The 11,684-nt window shown below is 36.4% G+C and overlaps 1 pseudogene; it reads right to left on the reverse strand.

The window, feature by feature from the left end:
- Positions 1-407: 407 nt before the first annotated feature.
- On the reverse strand, positions 408-10,961 carry LOC110153442 (up-regulator of cell proliferation-like; annotated as a pseudogene).
- Positions 10,962-11,684: the final 723 nt, after the last annotated feature.

The following is an 11,684-nucleotide window of genomic DNA, read 5'->3' on the forward strand; positions in this document are numbered from 1 at the left end:
TTAAATAGTTCACCTTTAAGTGAAACAATAACATTTTACCTTGTAACCAGACAAACATTTTCTCAACAGATTCTTGATGTATCTATAGAAATGCATATAGAACACCCCCAGTGAGATGTCACTGGAAAGTATGAATATAGTTCTAAACCTGCATGTGCATAGAAGATTAAAGGCCAGTTTCATGTCATTGCATTGTATGAGGTAACAAAAGTACACAAATCGAAACCATAACATTTTAAAATCCAGCACAAAACAATAAAAAAAAAAAAAATGAATGAACCAGACTAAACTAAACTAAATTAAACTGAGAAAAAACAACAACAATTTACAATAGGCCTATCAGCCAGATCATGTTCTGAAGCCACAGATCTTACATTTTATCCAAATCAGGGAAAGAACGGTCTGAATTCTGACATGAATATATCTTTATGTCAACTTTGCCGACAATACAAAAAATATTCCTGTTCAGTAAATAAAAGTCTTTGCTGTCTAGTGAGAAAAATACAAGTGACAACCAGCCCATTACACAGACTTAACAGCTGGGCCGACTGAGAAAGAGTTTAACAAGAATATACATTTTTGATAAGAAAATATCTTTCTAAGATCTGTTCACTGGATTTCAAGCATTGCATTAATGACAACAAGGCAAATGTTATCATCAAATAAGTAACTAAAACATTAACATTAACATAAGAAAAGATGTAGTTCAATTTGAAAGACTACATTACTAAATATGCACCAATAAGATGCAACATAAACATATCAAGTGAGAAGCTGAAAGCATCACTTAAGAGTCTGAGATAAACTTAATGATTTTCAATAGAAATTATTTGTCTCAGTGCATATTGAATGCATGTTGGAGGCTTTTTTCAGCCTGATCCTTAGAAATGTTTTTCCATGCCTCAGGAATGTCTGCAGGTTTGGCACGGTATGCTTTTGCTAAGTTTTTGTTGAAATTTGCCATGACATATTTCCAATAGTCTGATGCTTCCAGACTATCATCAGGAGGAATCTTCCAGTCTGGAAAAATTTCTTGGTATCTCTTGAATGGGTGATAATACTTCTGACCATTGTCATCATATTGTTTGAATTTATTGTCAGAGGTTACACAGGAGGTGCATATGTCTGAAACAAGTTTTTTTGACTTTTCAAATCTCCATCCTCCCAGACCATGTGACTGATGAAGTGATGTCCAGTGCTCTGTGTGGGCTGCTCCTCCTGCTTCACACGGAGTTTTGCAAAATGGGCACTGTTTACCACATCCGATCACTCTGACAAAAAGCTCCTGCTGAACATTAACAGAACACTTCTTGAGTTTGGAATAGATATCTGTGTCTTGGAACTTCTGTTGACATTTTGTTTCCATTTGTTTTACACAGTTTAAAAGGTAATGGGCAAACTGGTCCTGGTCTGCAGTGTTTAAAATCATAAAAGTTCCAAGTGCATCTTGGGAAATAACTAATGTGTCACTTAGTTCCTCACAGATTTTCCCAATAAAACATTTCAAGGACTTCTTCTTCTCAGTTTTAGCCTTTTTGACAGCAGCATTTATCCTGTTGATACATGCCTGGAGATGCAGGTTCTCAAACTCACTCGCTGAAGCCTGGGATGAAAAGTGTGAGATTATTTGGTTATATATCCACTCTTTCACATAATTCTCATAGTCTTTAATGTAAGAATGGAAGAGTCCAAACTGGTTCACTGAGATCAAATCCAGTAGAATTGAATACTGGAAAAACATTCTGGTGCTGAACTGTTGACATGTCAACATTTCACCAATAATGTCATGACCCAGGGAGCGATTGACAAAGTCTTCAACTGCAGGTCTCAAAAACTGATCTGTAAACTCCTCTGCTTTCTTTTGGCACTGGTCTCGCTCGTGGAACACATCTTTGAAATCAGCACAGAATTTTTCCTTGTTTTCCTGTAAACACCTGTAAGGATCATTTTCATGTAGAAAGTTTTCATGCATCTTTTCAAAGTCTTTTGCTGCTCTGGCACATATGTGCATCTTCAGTAAAACTTCAAACTGTATATCCAATTTGAGCTCTTCATTCTGTTGCAGTTTCTCATCAATCATGTGTAGGATCTCTACAATGTAGGTGTCATGGTAGTTGGTTTTTCTTTGTACTTGAGTGTTCACTGATTGTTGGCAAGCATCTATGATACTGTCAGCCAACCTCTGCACAGCTTTTACATGATCATCATTAATTTTGTTTAGTTTTGTTTTGTTTTTGTGTTTTAGTTGTTTTAGCCATCCTTTAGGGTTGTACACAAAGGCTTTTTCTCCATATTCAGATAGAGTAGTTTGATTTAGAAGCTCACTTGCATAACTTCCTTTGGGTGAAACGTTTGTCCGCAGATGGTGAAAAACCTTGGACTGTACGTCAATGTTTTCTGGACGGAAACGTGCTAATTTCTCAACACTTACAGCCCACATGTTGTCAAATTCACTGTCTAACTCTGTATCAGTCATGTTGGCTTTGTTATTGCGGCAATGCTGAATCAATTCAAGCACCCTCTCTTCTATTTCTTGTGTATGGTTCTCCTTGATTTTTTCCAACTCCCTCATTCCTTGTCGGATTTCAACAGTTGCAGTAAGCTGATTTATTATTGACTTTTCCAGCTCCCTCCGAGTAACTTTTGCACCAGTGATGAACTCCTCTTTATACCTTTCCACCAGATTCACGTGGCCATCTGTCTGTTTGAAGTACTGTGTGAGATTCTCGAGGAGTTTAGTTTCTCCTTTGGACAGTTCTGTGCTTGCAGCAGTTTTCAAGTCACTTAGAAGTTTTCCAATGTCTCCTGTATCATTTTCAACAGCAACTTTGCCATAATTTGAAATTCTTGTTTGAGCATTTGTGACCCATGTGTACATGTCTTTTCTGAAGTTCCATTCCCATTTATTGTATTCTGTGCATAGTCTCATGTATGCATCGGCCACCAAGCTGTTTCTAAAGCTGAAGATGAAGTTTTCATACTTCACAGCGGTCCAGAGACTCTTTATCCACTCTTGAAACTCCAGGGCATTATTTGGCAGATGATTTACTTTTGCTCAGAATTTGGATGATGTTTTTCTTGAGTTCATACACAGCTTCACTGTAACCTGCATTGACTGGAGCCATTGGAGGGGTTCCATTCCACAGTCCTGGGATGTACCAGTTTCCTGTTTCTGTGCTGTACTCCATCACATCAGTGAAACACTTGTTCTTGTCCTTCTTTTCCATTTTGGCTGCTGCCTGCGTCATCTCATCTAACTGCTCCAAAAGCAGTTTCCTATCTTGAAAATTCTTCTCATGCGCTGAAATATCCGACACATTCTGGTGAACAAACAGACATTTGGGCCTTTTTCCAACTTCTTTCATTCTGAGAAATGCATGAACAACTATCTGCAGGATGTCCTTCATTTCAGTGGAGTTCTCCATTGCAATATTTATTAAAGTGATGTCACTTAACCCCACAACGAGGGTTGCCAGCTCATTGTCATGTTCATAACTATTGTCCAGTTTTGCGAGCTCTGGAGACTTCAGACCCTCAGTGTCAATGATCATTAAGAAGTCACAGTTGAGGATATTTTTTACTTCTTCACTGACTCTTATGAGGAGCATAAAGGCTCCTCTAGTGCAGCGCCCACTGCTCACTGCAAACTGCACTCCAAACATTGTGTTGAGGAGAGTGGACTTTCCTGTGCTCTGTACTCCCAGAACTGTGATCACTAAGATTTTACTCTGGCAGGACACCAACTGATGGAGATCAAACAGAACATCGCTCACCCATCTGAGAGGGATGTTGGAGGCATCTCCATCCACCAGCTCCAGAGGGAGTCCCTCCAGCAGCAGCTCTGCACAGAGCCTGGGGAAGTGCTGCACCTGCAGACGAGAAGGGTGGTCTTCAGGAAGAGACACTGAGGCTTCGTATATCTGACCCATTTCACGAAAGAAATGCTCTACCCCCAGAGAACTGCCTGAAAGTTGATGATCAAGATTTTGAGTCACCTCTTTGTTCTTTGATTCTTTTGATTTCTCTTTGTACTTCTCTCGAAGGCCTGATAACTTTTGTCGATAAAGATTAAGTCGCATCCATTTCAGAAAATAGCACCTTTCAATTCCAGAGCTTGATATTGCTTTAATGAAGCATGACATGGGTATTGACATATCATAAGAGTTTTGTTTTTTCCTTAGTATAAATTTTTTATTCTGAAGCATGGTTTTATAATTGTCAGTGTTTTCAGAGCCAGCATCTCTAAGTCTACACTCCTCTTTCTCCAGAGAGGTCAATTCCTTCCAGATCTGACCTTGCAAAGGAAGCTGGGTTTCTTTGTACTCAAGTGTGTCATGGATCTTAGATGTAATAGCATCTGCATTTTTTTTGGCTTTCTGACACTCGGGACAGTCTTCATCAACTTTTATTCCAAACTCATATGCAACATCTGCCATGCGCTCTATTGGCATCTTAGATTTTGCCTTCTCAACAACACTCCTAATTTTCCCCTGGAGTCTTGTCACAAAGTCTGCATCATTCATTGTTTGACTTTTTAGAGTGATTTTGCTGTCTGTCAGTTTCAAATCTGTAGCTAACCTAATAAAATCTTCTATTTCAAAGTTTTTGCTTTGAGAGTTACTAACCAAGAAAACTTCGGCCTTGCTTTTATGAAGCATGTCACAGGCCAAATCTAGTTTGTCACAGAAGACAAACACTGCACATGACGTCTCACATAAAAAAGAGAACTGTGGTATAGAGGAGAAAATGTCTCCACGGAGGTTAGCTACTGTTACAGGCTCACTGAAAATGTCAATGTTCTTGTTTCCACATGGAAGGTACCAAGCTATTTCAACTATTCCATCAGAAATCTTTCTCGGACAGTCCCCACCCTCCATATTGTGATGTACAAATATGTCTTGATATTGCTGAGAATTGCTTAGAATTTTATTGAGAATCTCTGACTTAGACAAAGAACATTCTCCGAGTCTCACAAAGGAAACCATTGGAATTTCAGAATGAACAATGTGTTCTTCAATGAAACCCTTAGATTCCAACAGTGACTGAGGCCTACATTGTTTGACAATGTCCCTCAGGGCCCAGAGCATCATTGTGCACTGTTTGGTGTCAGGGTTCGGAAGCAGCAGAGGCACCGCAAACTGACACATTGACATTTTCAGTGCGAGTTCCTGCTGCACAAATCCATCAGAGCAAAGGAAGAGTGCAGTGATGATGTCTAGAGCGTTGAACATAGCACCTGAAGTCTGACCAGCCAGTAGAAAGTCCGGATTAAACCCAGTCTCTTCCAGTGCCACTCCACAGCTATGTGACTCTTTGCCTTTGACATTTCTAGCCGTTACATTCACCATCATTAATTTCTTCAGAAAATTCCATGCTATGTTTCTAACAGACCTCGGCTGTTTCTGTAATGCTCTTCTCATCAATCTGTAGGAATGTGCTCAGGGTCAGCTTGTCTTTATATTGCTGCTCCAGCCCCAAATCCTCCAGCAGGCTTTGCAGAAGTGCTTCTGTAATAACAAAATAACATGTATTACATTTTGTGTGTGTAGAGGAAAATTATTAGATAAACTTCATCAGAGGACTGAAACAGTACTCATGCAGGACAGTGTGTTCAAGGATTGCATCTTATGGTACAGAGAGAAATACTGCCAGCCAAATTATACATTTCAGATCTGGTAAATTGTAATGGTAAATACGGTTAAAATCTATTTCAGAATAGCATCACTATAGTGGAAAACCAGCTGACTACAGTCTTCTGACAGTGTAGGATGATGTAAGGTGTACTTCACCACAATTAGTGTCAGCAGAAGGCTTTACTGTGTAGTCTAAAAAAAAAAGTCCACCCTTTCTCCCTTTGTCCCCATGCTCTACATAGTTGGGTGCTCTGGTTGTTCATCGCTTTTACATGCTAAGGTACCTTAGTGTTTATTTAAAGACTCACATTAAACAAATGTTGTTCCCTCATCAAAAATATGCTTGAAGAGGTTTTAGATGTCATCCATGCATGTTTGAAATAATTTTGCAATTTCTCCCCGGGCCCTAGCTATTTCAATTATCCTTATAGTTATCAGTAAGGTTCTGGGCAATGATTAGACACAAAGTTATGTCATTCATGCTCCCAGCTAGTGTTGGGTGTAACGTGTAGTAACATACTACTGTTTTCGGGTAAAAATAGTGAAATGCGCTACTATTGAAAATTTGGTAACGAAACGTAGATCCTTTTTAAGTTCGGCACAATGTTACTTAAAGCATGCCTCGAGCCTTTCCTGGCTGACCCAGAGTGACTGGGTCGGTAAATACATGAAGTATGTATTTACAAATATGTAATGGGATGAGCTGTAACGGGAATGGGTGTGAATGTCCTTAAGTGACGTTCTCTTGTTCAGTATAATTAATAATTATAATTGCATTACTTAAATTAAAGCAGTGTAATGTGATTGTTTGCAGCCTGCTAATCTTGCAATTTGCACATTCATTCAATATTCCACCTTATCAGAATTCATCTGTCTTAACAGACTTCCTTCAGCCATCCACAAAGTGCAGAAGTAGCACTAAGCACTTTATGATGTGAGTCCTGTATTGCCACTGTGTTTATTTAAAATACTCAGTGTTTCCTGCAGCACTTTATAGTTAAGGTGGCTGCGTTGACAACAAGTGGCTGCCTGCCTTGACTACGTCCCTCCGAACCACGTGAATACTAGCAAAACTACAGTCGCAAATCTTCAAAAACCCGCTACCGTTCCTTACTTTTTCGGCAGCACCACCTTGCCTAACCAATTTTCAGTAGGAAACACTGATACTAATTTGTTGTTTTATTATTATTTTAATTGTGTTTTGCCAAAGGAAAAGGAGTATTTTATAGCATTTTGAACTCAACCTTTGGCAAAGGTATTGTTAGTTTAATTTATGATAATTAATTGTGTGTTTTATAGGATCTTGAGCTAATTTTTATACCTGTTACCATGTTTTATCCCTCTACATTGTTTTATTTAATTAATTACTGTACACTGGCTGTTTAGCCCATAGGATGTATGAAGTGGACTAAGTGAGTGTGACAACCCTTAGTGTTCAAATGAAGGTCATACTGCTTAGGTTATAGGAGCGAATTTGGAGCCAGGCTCTATATAATGAATAGGATTTTTTTGACTGACAAAATAGCGGAAAAAACAAACAAAAAAACAAACAAAAAAACCCCCACAAGGATAGTGTAGAGCGAGTTAATATGAACATTTCAAGACCAAAATGATGAGGCTCACTGCAGCAGTTACAGAGAGAGGGTTCTCAACATTAGAATGAAAATCAGTGGGAGATGGGATCAAAAGGAGCCAGAAGAGCAAGTTGCATTTAATTGGAAATGTGAACGACCTCGCTCAAAAATCTGATTTCACAAAAAATTCCAAATTGCGCATTAAGCCCTGCAGTCTGAATGTAGCCGAAGTTTCATTTTGATTTGATGTGTTTTGCATTGATTTGTGTGCCTTTAATGTTTAAATACCAATGGACATTTTACCTACATTTCCAAAATTGCCTATTGCCTTTTTATTAGATGTTTTTAAAAAAGTATTAAAGTAGTATTAAGTATTTACATAATTGTTAGTAAATTTGGTAAACTTAATTCCAGCCTCAATCCAGTTTATTCTTGCACCTGCATATATTAAATACTACACATAATACTGGCTAATCCTGTCCACAACAAGTTTATCACTTGCTTTGGACATAAGTAAGATTATAAAATAGGAAACTTCAGTGGTCAACTATTCAATGGACTGATTTGATTATTCTGCTAAAAGTCTTATGTGCAAATAATGTTATTAAATGTCAAAGGTTTAACTGCCCCATTTTAATAGTTTAAGTTCATGTGATATCACAATATTTGCGAAAAGTTTAAAACTGATCTGAAGGAAAAATAAAAATTCTATGGTACAACTGCATTTGTGTTTGTTGTTTGTTTATGGTTAATAATGTAAATACTGGACCTACCCATGTGAAACACAACAAACACTGTTGTTGTTATGTTGTTATGTTATGTTATGATAATATTTTCGGAAAGTGGTGCCATTATTCAACCCAAAACACCCATAGTTGTTTGTTGAAAGGACTTCATTAACCGCAAATAATTATAAGCTTCTGCGGATTTTCATTTTCATTTTTCAAAAAGTGACAGTTATAAATGACAGAATGTGATTGCAATCTATATCTACAAATATCTAGTAGCTATGATATTCTAGAAATTATCAATTTATTTTGAGTATATTGAATATTTCTGATGATAATTTTGTAGTGTCTTTACCTGCATTACACACAAGGTCGCGTGTGTCTGAAAAATTATCAGATTTCAAGGAAACTGGTTCTGTATCAGAGTCTGGTGGGAGCAATGAGGGCCTGACTGTAATTAAAAAGATATGTAAGTCTGGTGTCCTATAGCAATAAAACACTGAAGAACTAGTAACAGAACAGTTTTGGTTGGAATCAAAATATATCTCCTCACTTTCATCAAGTTGACTTGCATAAAAATCCTGTGAAAACAAAAATACAAATGATTATACACATCTTCATAGCAATATCTTAATACTGTGACTTGGTGTATGATGTCTACCTCTTCTTCAGATTCTAATATACTGTCACAGCAACCAGCCATTATGCAGATGTTGTCATGACATGAATGTTACAATAAACAGTAGAAAACTGCAAACAGTAGAAATGAAATCCTATAAATAGGATGTAGAACATGAATATATGAACATCGTTTGTCATTTTTTATAATACTTCAGTTGTACAGTACACTATTAAAACAAAACAAATTAATTTCCTCACCTTTAAATAATTCTCTGACCAATGTGAAAAAATGCATCAGGCTTTAGCGTTGATTTCTCCAGATGCACAAGACATTACATGAAACAACAAACCTGCAAAAATTACACAACAAAGCTTCTGTCTTTTATACAGTCCTGTAAGCAGAGTGACATGTTTGAAAGATTTAGTTTTGTTTCGGTTTCTATTTCAAAACAAGTTGATAATGAAGTTGGTTATGCTGATGGTTCAGTTGTCATGCAAATAAAATAACCAGTGCTATTTATTAAATTATTGGTTTAGTGCTTTTGAAGGTTTAACACCAAATAACAAATAGAGAAGATTTAGCTTTCTGAGTCCCTCCAGATCTAAACTAGGTCAATAAATAATAATAATAGGACTCTTTAGGGTGTCTTATCCACATAAAAGAGAAACTGAGACAAAGTTCAATGCCTTCTCTGTCAGCATAAAAAAAAAAAACAACAACAAACAAACTAAACAAAACAAAAAAACAAAACAAACAAAAAAAAAAACACAAAGGTTAATTGTGTTTTGACAATATTTTCAGGAAATTGTGCTATTATTCAACCAAAAAAAATCACAATAGTTGTTTTATTTGTTGAAAGGACATTAAGCTATAAACATCAAATAAAATTCAAAATTTTCATTTTCATATTTCAAAAACTATTAGTCTCCCATAGAGTTATATGCAACCTGTATCTACCATTTATCTAAACCAGGGTTGTCAAACTCATTTTGGTCCAGGGGCTTTATCCAACCTACTTTGATCCCAAACGGGCCGGATCAGAAAACTCATGGCATATATACTCCAAAAATAACAATAAGTTCAAATATTTGTGCAGAGAAACACAAATCTATTACAGAAATCTTTTTTAATTGATGAACTTTTTTGATGAAACTTTTACAAAATATTATAATATCATGAAAAAACTGAAACTTTAAGAAAAATGCTATTTCAACACAATGTTGAACAACACAACATTAACTTGTATGCAAATAGGAAAAAGTAAATTTTTCTTGGAAAATCCTGCACTCAGCCTCCACTTTTCTCATTTTGGCCATTTTGCTGATGAGGGTGTCACAGTCAACAGTCAAAACGATCGTCCTTTAAGAGCGTTTGGAAAGAGGCAAGTCTTCATTTGTGCAGCTATGATGGGAGGGGCCACGCACAGAGGCATTGGAGATGCTGCTATGCTAAGCACTACAGAAAATTACTAATATTTTAATAGAAAATATAATTAAAATATTTTAGTAGAAAATCAGCTGACGGCCAGATTAAAGGTCTTGGAGGGCCGGATCAGGCCCCTGGGCCGTATGTTTGACACCCCTGATCTAAACTATATCTAATATCCAGTGGCTCTGATGTTCTAGAAGTTAACAGCTTATACTGAGAATATTAATTCATTTTGTATTGTTTTTACCTCCATTACATGTGTGTCTGGAAAATGATCAGATTCTAAGGAAAGTGGTGCTGTGTCAGAGTCTGGTGGGAGCAATAACTGTAAATAAACAGACATTTAAGTTTGGTGTCTTGTATTACAACAGTAAAACAATGATAAATTAGTAGCATAATAGTCTTGCAAGGAATCAAAATATATTTTCTTACTTTTATCAGATTAAAATGGGATAGTTGCATCATGAAAATCCTGTGAAAACAAAAATACAATCGATTACACACATCTCTATAGTCATATCTTAATGTTGTGACTTCATATTCTAATATATCACGTTCACACCAACCAGTCATTATGCAGATGTTGTCATGACATGAATTTTACAATAAACAGTAGGAAACTGCAAACAGTGAAAGGAACCTCAGCAAATAGGATGTAAAACACAAATATATGAATGTCATCATTTTTTATAAGACTTCATTTGTTTTCTTACCTTTAAATAATTCTCTGACCAACGTGTAAAAACGCATCAGGTTCAATGTTATTTTCTCCAGACGCACAAGACGTTACATGAAACATCACGCCTTTAAACAAACATTCCACAACACAGCTTCTGCCTTTATAAAGTCCAGGATGTGTGAGTGACGTGTTTGAAAGATTTAGTTTAGTTTTGGTTTCTGTTTCAGAATAAGTTGGTGACAATGTTGGTTATGTTTCGGTGACATGCAAGTAAAATAACCATTGCTCTTTATTGAATTATTGGTTTAGTGCTCTTAATGTTTTATCACCAAATACTTCCAAAGGAAAAAAAAACAAACAACTTTCTGACCAGATCTAATCTAGGTCTATAACAGAACTCTTTCAGGTGTAAATTAGGACTAGACAGTCAAGGGCTAAAATATGACGTTGCTATATAGTTCCTCAAACCAAGAATTTAGAAATGCTAAAATAGCAAAATACTGGTTATGTATGTTCATTCTTGGCATTTTTTTCATTTAAGGAGACCAACAAATCCGACACCAATGCAGAATCATGTATAAACATATTTTATTTGATCTTATATTTTATTTTTCTCTGGTAATATTACACTGTACTTAAAACACACATCTCATTTACATTAAGTTTGTGAGACAAAATTAGTTCTTTAAGCACAGAGAGACTTGTAGCCACTCCTAGTGTTGTTTGATCTGCAGATGATTACACACACGCTCTGCTTTCTTAAGAAGTGCCATGACAAACAGAAAATATAACACCACTAGTACAATTAGTATTACGAATATGCGTTAAAAGATATGTAAAACTAATGTTAACATGGGAACTTTGGGAACACAAAATGAAAGACAAAATATTAGAGATGGCGTGACAGCAACAAATATGCTAGTGCTATAGACACAATTTTTACTCCCAATTAGGTTCATCTTATCTTGTCCATCCCAAAGTGTGCATCAAAGGATGAAAACAAGCTTAAATGTAAAATCT

This window comes from Boleophthalmus pectinirostris, unplaced genomic scaffold (genome assembly GCF_026225935.1).
Source record: "Boleophthalmus pectinirostris isolate CB_2022bp ecotype Guang Dong unplaced genomic scaffold, ASM2622593v1 HiC_scaffold_4, whole genome shotgun sequence".
Taxonomy (NCBI): Eukaryota; Metazoa; Chordata; class Actinopteri; order Gobiiformes; family Gobiidae; genus Boleophthalmus; species Boleophthalmus pectinirostris.